This window comes from Anas acuta, chromosome 30 (genome assembly GCF_963932015.1).
Source record: "Anas acuta chromosome 30, bAnaAcu1.1, whole genome shotgun sequence".
Taxonomy (NCBI): domain Eukaryota; kingdom Metazoa; phylum Chordata; class Aves; order Anseriformes; family Anatidae; genus Anas; species Anas acuta.
Genome location: NC_089008.1, coordinates 1,301,823 through 1,309,418, shown reverse-complemented (window position 1 = coordinate 1,309,418; position 7,596 = coordinate 1,301,823). Strand labels below are relative to the sequence as shown.

The 7,596-nt window shown below is 51.2% G+C and overlaps 1 long non-coding RNA gene across 1 annotated transcript; it reads left to right on the top strand.

Annotated features, from left to right (window-relative positions):
* Positions 1–2,152: 2,152 nt before the first annotated feature.
* LOC137846137 (uncharacterized) lies at positions 2,153–5,592 on the top strand. Its single transcript, XR_011090402.1, has 3 exons — positions 2,153–2,474; positions 3,240–3,271; positions 3,390–5,592. It is a non-coding gene; the product is annotated as an uncharacterized lncRNA (long non-coding RNA).
* The last annotated feature ends 2,004 nt before the right edge of the window (positions 5,593–7,596 follow it).

Sequence of the window (7,596 nt, the reverse complement as noted above, 5' to 3'; positions counted from 1 at the left end):
GGCATTCCCCAGGGCTCGGTGCTGGGGCCGGTCCTCTTTAACATCTTCATCAATGATCTGGATGACGGCATTGAGTGCACCCTCAGTAAGTTTGCAGATGACACCAAGCTATGCGCATGTGTCGATCTGCTCGAGGGTAGGAAGGCTCTGCAGGAGGATCTGGATAGGCTGCACCAATGGGCTGAGGTCAACTGTATGAAGTTCAACAAGGCCAAGTGCCGGGTCCTGCACCTGGGGCGCAATAACCCCAAGCAGAGCTACAAGCTGGGAGAGGAATGGTTGGAGAGCTGCCAGGCAGAGAAGGACCTGGGAGTGATGGTGGACAGTCGGCTGAATATGAGCCAGCAGTGTGCTCAGGTGGCCAAGAAGGCCAACGGCATCCTGGCTTGTATCAGAAACACTGTGACCAGCAGGGCTAGGGAGGTGATCGTCCCCCTGTACTTGGCTCTGGTGAGGCTGCACCTCGAGTACTGTGTTCAGTTTTGGGCCCCTCGCTACAAGAAGGACATCGAGCTGCTTGAGCGGGTCCAAAGAAGGGCGACGAAGCTGGTGAGGGGCCTGGAGAGCAAGTCCTACGAGGAGCGGCTGAAGGAGCTGGGCTTGTTCAGCCTGGAGTAAAGGAGGCTCAGGGGTGACCTTATTGTTCTGTATAAGTACATTAAAGGAGGCTGTAGCGAGGTGGGGGTTGGCCTGTTCTCCCATGTGCCTGGTGACAGGACGAGGGGGAATGGGCTAAAGTTACGCCAGGGGAGTTTTAGGTTAGATGTTAGGAAGAATTTCTTTACTGAAAGGGTTGTTAGGCACTGGAACGGGCTGCCCAGGGAGGTGGTGTAGTCACCATCCCTGGAAGTCTTTAAAAGACGTTTAGATGTAGAGCTTAGGGATATGGTTTAGTGGGGACTGTTAGTGTTAGGTTAGAGGTTGGACTCGATGATCTTGAGGTCTCTTCCAACCTTGAGATTCTGTGTGATCTGTGTGTGTATTTTCAGTTGTGCCCAGGGAAAGGGTGAGAGACAACAGGCCCAAATGGGAGCACAGAAAGTTCCATCTGAATATGAGGGGCATTTCTTTACTGGGAAGGTGACAGAGCACTAGAACAGGCTGCCCAGAGATACTGTGGAGTCTCCTCTGCAGATATTCCAAATCCACCTTGGTGCCACTCTGTGCAGTCTGTCCCAGCTGATCCTGCTCAGCAGAAGGCTGGACTCCATGAATTTCAGAGGTCCCTTCCAACCTTGGCCATTCTGTGATTGTGTGATCCTCTAGCCCCCACAATCACAGACAGATGAGAGTGGTGGTGCCATATTTAATCGACAGGCACACCTTGGCCAAGCTATACTTAACCACTCACAAGGGAATTTAGACAGCAGATCAATGGGGGCCCATGTTTGCACAACAGCCACGGGCACTTTTATGCCTTCCGTGGGGATGGTGCTGGCTATCGGTGGGGGGATGTGGCCATGGGGCTGAGGATCATTCTGGGAAGGATCTGGGTGCACTGTAGACACTAAGCCTGTCCTTTTGTCCTGCCAGGCAATGTGGTGAGCTCCCCAGCAAGTCCATCACCCCCAGGTGAGTGATTCCCTCCTACAGCCCCAGAAACCCGAGCATGGGGAGTGGGCGTGCTGTGCTGCCTTCCCCAGGGCATGGGGACAAGCACGAACTTCACCAGGCAGGAGCTGTGCCAGCTGCACGGGCACGTCCTGCTCCCTGCCTCTCCCCATCACACCCCGCTGCCATCACACCCTCTCTCTCCCAGCTCCACATGCGTTGATCCCACACGCCCTCCCCCAAACCATGGTGCTGGCAGTGGTGGCCATTGGCCTTGTCCTCCTGGCTGCAGGCAGCTGGTTTGCCATCAGGAAAGGTGAGGGAGTTGGGGAAGGCGGGGGAAAGGCTGAGGCCATGGGGGTCCTGCTGCGGGGCTGGTGCAGTGGGAAAGGTGTTGGGGGGAATCTGGGGGTGCACAGCTGGAGCAGACGGTGCCTGGAGGTGATGGCTGTGGGCAGCCCAGCTGGGGAGGCTGCTGAGGGAGCGGGGGAGCTTCAGCCTTTTTCCCCCAGCCCCGAGATGGGAGCCAGGGCAGGGCAGCACCTTGGCCTGTGCACCTCAGCCCCTGTTCTTCTTGCAGGTGTCTGCAGAGGGAGATGCCCAAGGTGAGCACCAAGGGCTGCTGGCTGTGGGGTTTGCAGGAAGGAGTTGGGTGCATGGCAGGGCACTGGAGTGCTCCTTGGCCAGGGGCAGTGTTCTCTGTGTGTGTGTGGCTGCATTCCCTGTGCTGGAGGCAGGGAGGATGGGGCTTGCTATTTGCTGCACTCCAGTTCACCACATGATGTAGGAAAGCACGACCCGAGTGTGTTTCTCATGTGGCAACCTCACCACAAACGCACATCCAACAACCATTCCATTCCTCTCCAGGCAGCAGCACGTTGACAGCCCACAGATGGAAACCACAGATCATGGCGAAGTCACATGTGAGTACTACCTCCTCCCTTGGCGGAATCCTACACCCGTCTCAGGTGGAATCCTACCACTTCATTTCCCACTGGGATATACAAATTCCCTGCCTGTTCATCAAGGGCACATTTCTCTCCAGCACTTCATGTCCTACTTCTTCCTTGCATGCAGAGCGTGGCTGCTGGCTGCACAAGGGACATGGCAGCATTCCAGTGCTCCCAGGGACAAAGCCCATTTGTTTGGGAGTCCTTCCACACCGGCTCTAGCCTCAGGCTGCATTTCCCCTTCCTCAGCCTCTGTTTTTGTCCTTTCTTCAGTTTCTCTTCAGTGTCATTTCTGCTTCAAGAACTACACAAAGCACGTCACAGCAACGAAAGCTGTTGCTCTGTTTCCTTGCACTGCTGGGGAAAACATTTTATAGCTCATTCTGAAACCACAGGCAGCAGCCAACGGAGGATGTTGTGGTTGGGCGACAGGCTACAGATATATCCCCACCTGATGTGCACTTAGCACAAGTTGCAGCACGACCATGTTTACCCACGCTTGCACAGAGCAGTTTGCACGGTGTGCTGGCTGTGCAGAGAGGAGATGCCACTGAATAGTGGAAAGACACCAAAACTTCAGATTCTGTGCTCCACTGCTGCTTAATGCACGTCCCAGATCAGGGTGATGGGATGGTCAGGCATTGAGTGTTAACCCCAGGCAGCTGATGCCCAAAGCTCGTGGGGGTTCACAACCTCCAATCAGCAAGGGCTCATGGTGTGTATTTTTTTGCACCACAGACTCCATGATCGCCCATGTTCGACGGGACAGGGTGAGTCGTGGCACAGCTGTTCACAGCTCCTTTCTGCACTCCTGCAGCCTGGTGCCCGCTCATTGTGCAGGGCTCACAGTTAGCAGCTGAAATAACAGGGTTTCATTTCTCCCTAAAGCCTCCTCCCGTGCAGCACATGAGCGACACCACGACATATGCCACGGTGATCTGCACCCAGACCTGATAGAGCTGCCACGGGGCAAGGGCACAGGAGCCTTGCACACGGCTGCTTTTATTCTTTTTCAGGGGGCACTTGCAGCCATATCATGGGGCTGGGGGGTGCACTTTGGGGTTCTCTGGGGTTTTCTGTCACAGGAAATGCTGTGTGTATCTAGCCAAGAGGATGAAGGACTCATATCTCTGTTTGCAATAAATTAATACCTCTAAAATATATCAGGTGTACCAAGTAATATTGTGAGTGTATCAATGGTTTTTCCTCATGTGAAACCATCTCCCTGTGCTCACTGGAAATTATGTATACCTAAACTGCATGATAAAGTCACAGAGCTGCTCTTCCATGCACCCACACAGATGGACATTTGGACCTATAGGGACCGGTATCACTGCAGGGATGTACTTGCATGTGTCTGCCAACTGGTGTGTGCATTGCAGATATGGTTTTGTTTAGAAGAAAAATAAACATCTCTGGATGTCCATAAATCTACTGATCATGATGGGATGCTCAACATGCTCATGCCAGGAGCTGAGGGAGTTGGTGGAAGTCATTGCTAGGCCATTATCCATTATCTTTTTAAAGTAATGGGCATCAGGAAAGTTGCCTGAGGACTGGAGGAAAGCAAATTTTACTCCAGTCTTCAGAAAGGGAAAGAAGGATGACCCAGGTAACTATAGACCAGTCAGCCTCACCTCCATCCCTGCAACTCTGATGGAACAACTTAGCCTTGGCATTGTCTCCAGGCATATCAAGGATAAACGTGTCATTAGGGGCAGTCAACATGGCTTCACCAAGGGGAAGTAATGCTTGACCAAACTGAGAGCCTTTTATGAGGATATAGGTGGGGGGATAGATGATATTAAAGCAGTGGATGTGGTCTATCTTGATTTCAGTAAAGCCTTTGACACCATCTCCCGTACACAGCATCCTCGCAGCTAACCTGAAGTGTGTGAAGGGTGATCTGGTAGTGAGGTGGACTGTGATCTGTCTGAAGGGAAGAAGCCAGAGGGTTGTGGTCAATGGGGTGGAGGCGAGTTGGAGGCCTGTATCTGGTGGAGTCCCTCAAGTACTGGGAGCAGCCAACTAGTTAATATATTCATCGGTGACTTGGATGAGGGAATGGAGTGCACTGTCAGCAAGTTTGCTGATGACACTAAACTGGGAGGAGTGGCTGACACACCAGAAGGCTGTGCTGCCATCCCGCGAGACCTAGACAGGATGGAGAATTGGGTGGGGAGAAACGTAATGAAATCACAGAATCACAGAATTGTCTAGGTTGGAAGAGATCTTCAAGACCACCTAGTCCAACCTCTGACCTAACACTAACAAGTCTTTCACTAAACCATATTTCTAAGCTCAACATCTAAACATCTTTTAAAAATCTCCAGGGATGGGGACTCATCCAGTTTCCTGGGCAGCCCATTGCAATGCCTAACAACCCTTTTGGTAAAGAAGTTTTTCCTAACATCCAACCTAAACCTCCCCTGGCACAACTTAAGCCCATTCCTCCTCATCCTGTCACCAGGCACATGGGAGAATAGACCAATCCCCACCTCGCTTCAACGTCCTTTAAGGTATCTAGAGTGAGCAATAAGGTCGCCCCTGAGCCTCCTTTTCTCCAGTCTGAACAAACTCAACTCCCTCAGCCACTCCTCATAAGACTTGTTCTCCAGATCCCTCACCAGCTTCATTGCCCTCCTCTGGACTTGGAAGAGCACCTCCATTTCCTTCTTGTAGTGAGGGGCCCAAAACTGAACACAGTACTCGAGGTGCAGCCTCACCAGAGCCGAGTTCAGGGGGACAATCACTTCCCTAGCCCTCCTGGCCAAACTGCTTCTTATGCAAGCCAGGATGCCGTTGGCCTTCTTGGCCACCTGAGCACACTGCTGGCTCATATTCGGACGACTATCAACCAATAATCCCAGGTCCTTCTCCGCCAGGCAGCTTTCCAACCACTCATCTCCCAGCCTGTAGTGCTGCTTGGGGTTATTGCGCCCCAGGCGCAGGACCCGGCACTTGGCCTTGTTGAATTTCATACACTTGGCCTCAGCCCATCGGTGCAGCCTATCCAGATCCTCCTGCAGAGCCTTCCTACACTCAAGCAGATAACTTGGTGTCATCTGCAAACTTGCTGACGGTGCACTCGATCCCCTCATCCAGATCATCGATAAAGATACTAAAGAGAACTGGCCCAGTACTGAGCCCTGTGGGACACCGCTAGTGACCAGCCTCCAACTGGATTTGACTCCATCCACCACAACTCTTTGGGCCCGGCTATCAAACTAACTAACCCAACTAACCGGCTAACCCAACAAAAGCATATGCCAGTCCATGCCATGAGCAGCCAGTTTCTTGAGGAGAATGCTGTGGGAAATGGTGTCAAAAGCCTTGCTGAAGTCAAGGTAGCCCACATACACAGCCTTGCCCTCATCCACCCAGCGCGTCACTTTGTCATAGAAGGAGATCAGGTTCGTCAAGCAGGACCTGGCTTTCATAAACCAATGCTGACTGGGCCCGATCACCTGGTTGCACTGTAAGTGCCATGTGATGGCACTCAAGATAATCTGCTCCATGAGCTTCCCTGGCACTGAGGTCAAACTGACAGGCCTATAGTTCACTGGGCCTACCCTCCAGCCTTTCTTGTAGATGGGCGTCACGTTTGCTAGCTGCCAGTCAGCTGGGACCTACTCTGATAGCCAGGACTGCTGATAAATGATGGATAGGGGCTTGGCCAGGTCCTCCGCCGGTTCTCTCAGTACCCTCGGGTGGATCCCATCTGGCCTCATTGACTTGCGTACATCCAAGGGCTTTAGCAGGTCGCCAACCATTTCCTCGTGGATTATGAGGGCCACATTGTGCTCCCCATCCCCTTCCACGAGCTCAGGGTACTGGGTATCCAGAGAACACCTGCTCTTGCCAGTAAAGACTGAGGTAAAGAAGGCATTAAGCACCTCTTCCTTTTCCTCATCTCTTGTAACTAAGTTTCCCCCTGCATCCAGTAAAGGATGAAGATTCTCCTTAGTCCTCCTTTTTGTGTTGATGGACTTATAAAAAGATTTATTTTGTTATCTTTAATGGCAGTAGCCAGATTGAGCTCCAGATGAGCTTTGGCCTTTCTAAGTTTGTCCATGCACAGCCTCACAACATCCTTATAGTCCTCTCGAGAGGCATGAGCTCTTTTCCTTCCAAGACTAATTTACAAGTAATAATTTATAAATAATTATATGATTAATTATTTAACTATTTATATACTATTATGATATATAATTATAATATATATTATATGTTAATATAATGATATAATGCAATGTAATGTAATATAATGTAATATGATATAATATAATGATACCTTGCGTGGATATATATATATATATATATATATATATATATATATAATTATTAAAAATTATAATTCCCAGGTTATAAACACTCTTTTTTCTCCTAAGTTCAAGCCATAACTCTCTGTTCAGCCAGGCCGGGCTACTTGTGCACCGCCTTGTCTTTGGGCATGTGGGGACAGACCACTCCTGAGCCAGTAAGATTTCCCTCTTGAAGAGTGCCCAGCCTTCCTGGACTCCTCTGCCTTTCAGAACCACTTCCCAAGGGACTCTGCCAACCAGTGTCCTGAACAGCTCAAACTCAGCCCTCCAGAAATCCAAGACTGCAGTTTTACTGATCCCTTCCTGACTTTGCCAAGAACAGGAAACTTTACCATTTCGTGGTCACTTTGCCCAAGACATCTCCCGACCACCTCAACTCCCACCAGCCCTTCTCTGTGAAGAGAGGGTCTAGCAGGGAACCTCCCAAGGTAGGCTCACTAACCAGCTGTGTCAGGAAGCTATCTTCCATGCTCTCCAGAAACCTCCTACAGTGCTGAGGGAGTTGTGGGCATGGCGGGGCCCTCCCATTCTTCTCAGCACAGACACACTCCAGAAATAGGGGGGTTGAGGAAGTGTTGCTGAGGATGTTCAGCACCTTTTCTCTCTGCTCTCTCTATGCCTCTGCGTGGTGCTGGTAGTGCTCAAGACTCTTCTGCTGACCCCAGCCATTTCTGTAAGTGCCAGTCCCTTCTTCACCCTTCTCCTCTAGGCACTGTGTGAAGTGCTGATGCCTTTGCCACGGCAAGCCATGGTCGTGAGAGCAGCAGTGG